Source organism: Grammomys surdaster, unplaced genomic scaffold (genome assembly GCF_004785775.1).
Source record: "Grammomys surdaster isolate TR1022 unplaced genomic scaffold, NIH_TR_1.0 342, whole genome shotgun sequence".
Taxonomy (NCBI): domain Eukaryota; kingdom Metazoa; phylum Chordata; class Mammalia; order Rodentia; family Muridae; genus Grammomys; species Grammomys surdaster.
Window position 1 is genome coordinate 1,951,419 of NW_021604761.1, and position 8,146 is coordinate 1,959,564.

General features: G+C 51.4%; 1 protein-coding gene and 1 pseudogene across 1 annotated transcript in view; both read right to left on the reverse strand.

The window, feature by feature from the left end:
• Myh9 (myosin heavy chain 9) overlaps positions 1–7,448 on the reverse strand; it is an 83,331-nt gene extending 75,883 nt beyond the window's left edge. Inside the window, exon 1 of the mRNA XM_028778903.1 lies at positions 7,190–7,448. The gene's annotated coding sequence lies outside the window, so the exon portion shown is untranslated. The remainder of the gene's footprint in view (positions 1–7,189) is intronic.
• LOC114630674 lies at positions 5,879–5,978 on the reverse strand (annotated as a pseudogene).
• Positions 7,449–8,146: the final 698 nt, after the last annotated feature.

Below are 8,146 nucleotides of genomic sequence, written 5' to 3' on the forward strand. Positions count from 1 at the left end.
CCTGACTCTGAGTGAAGCCAAGAGCAACTCTCAGCATGAGTCCTGGGCAAGTACTCATCAACATCAAAAGAAAAAAAATATTCCTTTAAATGCTACACCCAAGACCCCTTCCGCTCTGACACTCTACCACTGTAAGCAAATTTAACAGAAGGAAGCTTTTTGATTTGGTGTGGCTTCTTTCTTCAAAGACAGAGTCTTTCTATGTAGACCAGCCTGGCCTTGAACTCACAGAGATTTGGCAGCCTCTGCTTTCTGAGGGCTGGGATTAAAGGTATGAGCGAGCCACCATACCCAGCATTGATCCTAATGTTTTATCTTTTAATCAGGAGACCATTTACAATTACAGTCACTATTCAGAGGTTGGAGAATAGTTCTGGGAAAAGCTTATTGCCAGAGAAGTTGCCTAGCATCTAAATCTTGGGATTGCTTGATTCCCAGCACTGTGTGTGTGTGTGGGGGGGGGGGGGTGTGCAGGGGGGACTTTAGAAAATCTAAGGGTCAAGTTCCCAAATTGCAAATGTCCTCTTGGTCCATGACTATGGCTATCTCTCAACACATAAACATTTTGGAGACAAGCATCTGGCCCATGGGGACTATAGAGGCCTCCCTGGGAGGCCTCCCTTTTCCTCTACAAAGCACCTCATAAAGCACCACATAAGGACTTCAGCAGCAGTGAGGCTACAAGGAAGTAACTTGGGGGATGCAAAAGATCAGCCACTGTACCTCTAGGCAACAGACAGGCTGCAGCCCAACCTGCACCTCACCATCCAGCAACTTCCTTCCAGAGAACACGGCAAGCTCCTCAGCAAAGGGTGAGCGAGGGGTCCTGGGCATTCACAACTAGACTGAAGACAGCTAGAGAGACCTCAGCCAAGGTCAGCCAGGAGCCTCCTTCCCCAGACACCTGCCCAGTGCTGAATCACCTCAGGCTTAGGAAATGGTCAGAGAGGGACTCTGACCAATTCTAGCACAAGCTTGCCTCTGGTCCTGTATAAAGAGACTCATATCAGATGCCCTGTGCCCCAGAGGAAACAACACATAGGCATCAATCAGCCTTCAAATGCCTGCCCATGTGGTGGCAAGCCTACTTTAGAGCCTGGCTCATGGACCACACTCTAGAGTGACTCACACCACTCTTACTTTCCATACTGTCTGGCAAGGGGTGGGTCTTGCTCAGAACCCTGGGAGGTGCTTGCTCAGGCTGCACTAGAAAAAGGATGCCAGCATATGATGAGCAGAACTGACAGCCTCTCCAGTATCCACACTATCCAAGGCTGGCAGTGCCCCTTCCTGGAGACCAAGGTCACCCTCCACAAGTCACCATGATCCTTTTTAGTCATATGGTCTCAAAAACTTGAGCTTTTCCACAGCTAATGCAATAATAACCACAGACCAAATGTCTGAGCAATAGCTGAGGCAGAGCGGAAAGGAGTGTATGCTGGAATGCTATGACCTCAGGTTGAAAAAGAAAGGGACGCACATTCAATCTTTCGAAGCACTCAAAAGGCATGAATTCCAGGGCAGCCTGGTCTACATAGTGAGATACTGGTCAAAAGGTACATAGTGATACCTTATCTCAACAACAAAAAACTCCATGCTAGCTTCTTTAAGAAAAAAAAATAATAATAATTACCCCTCATTTTTCCCAGGCTGGAGTGGGTGATGGAAGCATTATCAGAACAGTACATCTGTCAATCTAGTGAGATTGAGCTAGGCTTTGGAAAACTGGATCCAAAGTGTTCTAAGCCAGAAGAGCAAGCCTGCTCATTTGCAAACCTTTTCCAACTAAACTAGTTATGATGGCACAGGCCTGTAATCCCAGTGTCCAAGTGGTCAGGGGTGGAGAGTCAGAGGGGAACCTGACCCCAGACAATGAAGTCCTGTCACCAAATGAACAGGGAAGAAAGGTGTTCCACAAATGATGACAGAGTATGTCGTAGTATCTAGTGTGCTCTTTCACCCCCCCTGGAGAGCATGCCCTGTGAGCACATAGAGATTAGCCTGTCTCTTAAGGTCTGCAAGGATTTCCGCTGTACAGCTGTGCCCTGATTATGGCAACCTTTCTAATAGAGAGTGAGCTTCCTGCCTTCTTCTCTGACAATGCCACAATGACTATCCTTAGACATTTCCTTCTGCACGGTCAAGTTTATCTGCGGGGTGAATTCCTAGAACGAAGTTAGAAGGGGCTATGCTTCAACAGACACTGTCAAATTACCTTTGAAAAAGAGGTGTGCCAGGACTGGAGAAGGGGCTCGGTGGTTAAGAGTGTGTACTGACTTGGCGGAGGACTGAAGTTCAGTTCTCATGTGGTTCACAACTGCCTGAACTAATTCCAGCTGAAGGGGGAAACTCCTCACCTCCCTGGCCTCCTCTGGGACCTGGCCTTATCACACTCAATCTCTCTCTCTCTCTCTCTCTCTCTCTCTCTCTCTCTCTCACACACACACACACACACACACACACACGCGCACACTCTAAAAAAAAAAAAAGGTGTCCTATCTATATCCCACCCATAGATAACTCAAGTAGAGAAGCAGAGGTGTTTGGAAGGGAAGAAGTCCCTCAACTGTAGCATTTTCCCAGGCACCCTTGTGGGCCAACAGGGAATATGGTCCTCACTAACACAAACCTACCTTCTACCAGCACCACAGCTGGGAAGCCAGTCTCCAACACAGAAGCTGTTCTTCCCACACTACCCTTGCCTGTCATCTAGAACATGGGAAACCATGTTTTAGGGGAAAAAACAGAAACCACAGTCAATATGAGCAACTTCTGCCTAGGCCAGCACCTCGCAGCAAGTCAGTCAGCCCACATCTAGAAGCAAGCACACCCAAAATCATCAGCAGAGGGGACTTTTTTGTTTTGTTTTGTTTGTTTTTGGTTTTTTCTTTTTTTTTTTTTTTTTTTTGGTTTTTCGAGACAGGGTTTCTCTGTGTAGCCCGGGCTGTCCTGGAACTCACTCTGTAGACCAGGCTGGCCTCGAACTCAGAAATCCTCCTGCCTCTGCCTCCCAAGTGCTGGGATTAAAGGCGTGCGCCACCACCGCCCGGCTGTTTTTGGTTTTTTCAAGACAGGGTTTCTCTGTGTAGCCCTGGCTGTCCTGGAACTCACTCTGTAGACCAGGCTGTCCTCGAACTCTCGAACTCAGAAATCCACCTGCCTCTGCCTCCCAAGTGCTGGGATTAAAGGTGTGCGCCACCACCACCCGGCTTATAAAGCCACTGTGCCTTCACCATTTTGGACCCCTTAGCCAACCACAACCACATGATACATGCACCCCTTGTCAGAGGTAGAAAAAAACAGTTAGGAACCAAGGAAGGAGTCTACCCTCCACCCTCACATAGTCACCAAGGGAGGCAAGACTGGTTAAAAAAAAAAAATCTATGTTTAAAATAATAAGAAAATTGCAGACAGCCGCTGTGAATCAGGCCGTTTGCACTGACTGCTCCTCTGGTTCTTGCATCCAGCTCTGCAGAGTAAATCTGATGGATTCCCACGTTCCAGATGAGAAAGCTGAGGCTCGGGCAGTTATATTAGGTGCTGTGATGTCACAAAGCTGGTGGGAGAGTTATGAGTTCAACTCTGCCTAGCATCAGTTTACATTCCTTCCCTGACCCACTCTTCCCAACTTTAAAAATGAGATTCTGGAGCCAACTCAGTGGAGTAAAAAGACCCTTGCCACCAAGTCTGAGTTGTATCCCAAGGGCCCACATGGGGAAAGAAAATCAATTCCCTTAAGTTAGACTCTGTCTTTACTTACTTCTTTATTAAGAGTTTATTTAAAAAAAAAAAAAAAAGAGGAGGAGGAGGAGGGAGGAAGGAGAGGAGAAAGAAAAAGAAGAGGAAGAAGAGGAAGAGGAGGAAGAAGAGGAGGAAGAAGAGGAGGAAGAAGAGGAAGAGGAGGAGGAAGAGGAGGAGGAAGAAGAGGAGGAAGAAGAGGAAGAGGAGGAAGAGGAAGAAGAGGAGGAAGAAGAGGAGGAAGAGGAAGAAGAAGAGGAGGAAGAATGAAATCTATGAGGCAGTGCCAGTTGCCTAGGCAGCCAGGGCACTGTTCTGTCACCAGAGGACCTGACCCAGGGACTCAAAGCACCAGGGGTTAAAGCTGAGAGGCAGTGGATATGTAAGGCAGCACAAAAGGAAAATGGACTTCCTGTCCTTGCGGTGGAGATGCTGTTTTATGCTCAGTAAATTAGGACATTTGTTTAATTAAGAGAACACACAGATTTTGTTATTCTAAATATTTTTGGAACACGATGCTTGGAGGAACTGTCAAGGCTAGGATTTTTTTTCTCCCGGCTCTAGCTTTCCCCCCTCTAAGAGAAGGAAAACAACAGCTAAACCCCTCCTCTCCTTTTGAAATAAAGATGTCAAGCTGGTAGGGGCTGTCTTAAGTACTTTATTGAAGGATTAGTGAGAAGAGGAAGTGAGGGAAACTCCAGCCAACCCCGTTTCTAGCAATTCCCTACCAGGCTAGAGACAATGCTGCGTTTCTTAGTGCTTCTCTTCCTTTAAAGAGCTAAGAGATCCTTGTTTTGTTTTTTCTAGAGCAAAGCCAGGCAAAAGGCAAGCTGTGATTAACATGCACCCTTCCTTCCATGAGAGAAGTTGCCTCATCTCCAAAACCTTTGGTTAAAAAGTTCAAAAAGTTTTAAAAAATAAAATAAACAAGAAAACCAGGACCCTAGCCTTTCTTTTCCTCTCCCCTCTCCTGCCCTTCAGACCAGCAGCCCACCCCACTGAGAGAGTCCCTGACTCTTCCCTTCGCCGCCCAGGGCTAGATAATGTCTCCCAACACAAGTTGCTAATGCTAGTCTGAGGGGAACCTGGCTCTGCCCACCTCCCTGGCCAGGACCTGCTGAGTGTTAGAGCAAAGCTCTGAGGTGTCACCCACACAGCAAGCACACTGACTCTCAAACTACACTAAGCAATTCCTCTATGCTTTTAACTACTCCCCAATTATCCACTAAATGACTCCCCACTTTCCTTCACCACGTGTTTGCCTCAGTTTGCCAAGCCTGAAATGTCTTCCTTCCTCATGATGGTTTCCCTGCTTGTCCTGGACAGCAGTGGCCCCCTGAGCCTAGGAATTCCTTGAGTCCTTTGTCTGTGGCTTGTTTGGGAAACAGCACAGGCTGTCTTTGTATCTTAGTCTACCACTCAGCTTTAATGCCTTCACATTTCCCCAAGACACAAGTCTCTTCAGGAGGCCAGCAGGCTCTCACAGGGTAGTCCTATGGCTCACAGTACCTTTCTGGGGTTCCTGACACCTCCACTTCACACTAGTCACCTACTGGTTTGTCTCAGCTCTCCTGTGCCTGTGAGCAGGGGCCAGGTCTTACTCAATTCACACCCACCCCACCCCCACACACACCACCTGGCAAAGTCCCTGGCAGAAGCCGGTTAAATATTTGCTCAATTACACATCTATAGGCCCTTCCCCCCACCCTCACCCATAACAACCTTGTATATAAATTGACTGATATTGAGTGATTGTCTAAACGGGTCTTCAAGCAGCTTGCCTCCTTAATAGAAAGGTCATAGGCCTCCAGGTGGAGTTATCAGTCTGGACTCTAGACAGTGGAGTCAGAAATGGCTACAATGTTTCTGTGAACAAGTTACCTTTTTATTTATTTTTTATTTTTTGCTGTTTCAAAAAGCTTTATTTTCACTTAGATCAAGGCTTGGGAGGGTCTCGGGGCGGGTTACAGACCTGCCTAGTGGCTTGAGAGTTCCAGATGGAGGTCCAGAGGCTGGCTAGCATATAGCAGAGGAGGGAGTTCCTTGGGAGGCAAAGAGACTGCCTAGTCGTGTTTGAGAGTGAACTGCTCTTAGAGATACTTGCCCAGAGATGGCTGGGACACGGCAGTCTGCGTTGGCTAAAAATATGGAACTCAACGCATTTGCATGTCATCCTTACGAGAGGACCATGCTAATCTGTATCGTTCCCATCTTAGTATAGGTGCTGCCGTAGGGAGCACGCAAATTACTTTGAAATCTTGCTAATTCAGAAAACCGCTCAGAGAACTGAGAAGCCAGTGGACTTCTCCATAGTCCAGCCGAGGAAGCCTCCAGTCTCCAAGACCTGGTACTTCCCAGGAACCTTTTCCCTAACACCACTGGGTGGAGCCTCAGGCACCCGCCCGGGCCCACCCAGCCCTCTGTTTCACTACAGCCCGCAAGCAAGTCCTAGAGGGTACTGACTCCGTTGCCTGGGAGAGTTGGGGACCGGGAGGAGCGGGGTGCAGTTCCTGCCCTAGGCGTGGCTGCAGAACAGGATGGGGTGAAAGACCCTAGCGCAAGGAAGTGTGTGTGTGGGGGGGGGGGGGGGAGGGTGTCTTCAAAACTCCGCCTCTAACCAAACATAAAAGATGCGGCTGACGGGCCTGGTCTTAAAAATCAGGGCTCCCAGAGACTGGCCCGGGCGTGGCGTCCCAAGGTGCGGTGGAATCAGGTGCACGCCTGCATGGGCGGCGGGACAGCTGCTCGCAGACCCAGGCCTTCTGACCTCAGGCAATAGAAATCCAAGGTTGAATGAGGTCAGACTGGAGGTCTTTTCGGCGCCCTGAGCCCCTCGGCAGCTGGGTCCCCTTTTCCCACGCACCCAGAGTACCTCTCCCCGCCCCCTCCCGGCCCAAGGGCTGACGGACAAATGAGGAAGTCCGCAGCGGATGGCGGAAACCGAGCCGGGCGCAATGTCTGCGGTGGGACCGACCGATCCTGACTCAGAAGGACGCCCTGACAGCTGCCAAACGGTCCCCGCCTGCCCGTTACCTCCCTGTGCCAAACTTACAAAGGAGCCGCTGCCCCGAGCCCACGACCTCATCCGGCGGGCTCGGCCCGGGGCTCCGGGACTGCAGCGTCCCCGAAGGGGTTAAAAAGTTTGCCAGAGCCGGCCGTCGGGGGAGGAGGGAGCGCAGAGGCGACAGGAGCAGGCCGAGCTCCCAGTGCCCCGACCGGGAAAGCGTCCAGCAGGAACGGGGACTGCGTCCCCCGGCTCCCTAAGCCGAGGCCTCGCTGCCTATCACCCCTCGGGTGAGGATGCGGAGTCTGGTCGCACCCGACCGCGCCGAAACCGGCCACGCGGAGGCCGAGAACCACAGGGCCGCCGGCCCCAAACGCCTAGAGTCTTGTCGCCGCGCGCGCGCGCTCGGCAGCTCCGGGGCGGGACATACCGGCAGAGCTCGCTCACCTGAACCTGGGTCTGCCCGGGGAACAGGCGCTGGTTCTTCCGAGTGGACTTTCTCAAGCGCTCGAGCGGCGCGGCGGGGTGGGGCGAACGCGAGACAGGAGCTGTAGCAAGTCAGGTTCTTGAGCCTTCCGTGCCCTGCCCAGGAACCGCGGTGATCTGCGCGCCTCACCGCACCCAGCTCTAGTGCTCGCCGCCCTCCCTGCCCCGCCCTTCCAGAGGAGGGAGGGGCTACAGCCCGCCGCCGGCTCGGGGGTGGAGCTACCCGGAGCCCGCCTCTCCCCACACTGCCCAATCCAACAGGAGTCTGGCCTAAACTGACAGATTTTCGGCCTATAAACAGACAAGAGACGGAAGTCAGAGGGCTGGGATTCATCCTCCAAATCTGTCCCCACCTCCGCCCACCCCACCTTCCACCCGCGCTTCCTAGGCGGGAGCCACGCCTTGTAGGGCGGGTCCAACGGACAGCCAGGTTACAGGACCAGGATTGACGCGGACTTCATCCAATCAGGAGCAGGCGGCTCCGGCGCGCTGGGCTCCTGGTCCCCGCTCTGGTGCGCATCTTGGGCCGCGCTGGGGCCGGAGGGAGCGTGCTGGGAAGGTCTGAGGCTCTGACACTCCGCCCCGCGAACCGTGTTTTCCCTTCGTCCTGTCCTACCAGGAGAACAGATATTAAGAACCATATATGGGAAAAGTGGTATTTTACATAATTATGATGGCTGTGGGGGCGGGCATGGCTTCAACCCTGCATTCCGTGTGGGCGTCCTGAGTTCGATTTTGGAGCCTGCTCGCGGCTGTCCTCCAGCCTCTGAACCTTTGCTCTGACTGGTCCCTCTGGCTGGAATGCGGTCTAAGCCACACTTTACCTTTGAGTAATTAACTCACACACATCTCAGATATTTGTCACTAAATTATTTTAAGGGTAGATTTCATTTGCTTTATTTTGGTTACTAACCACGA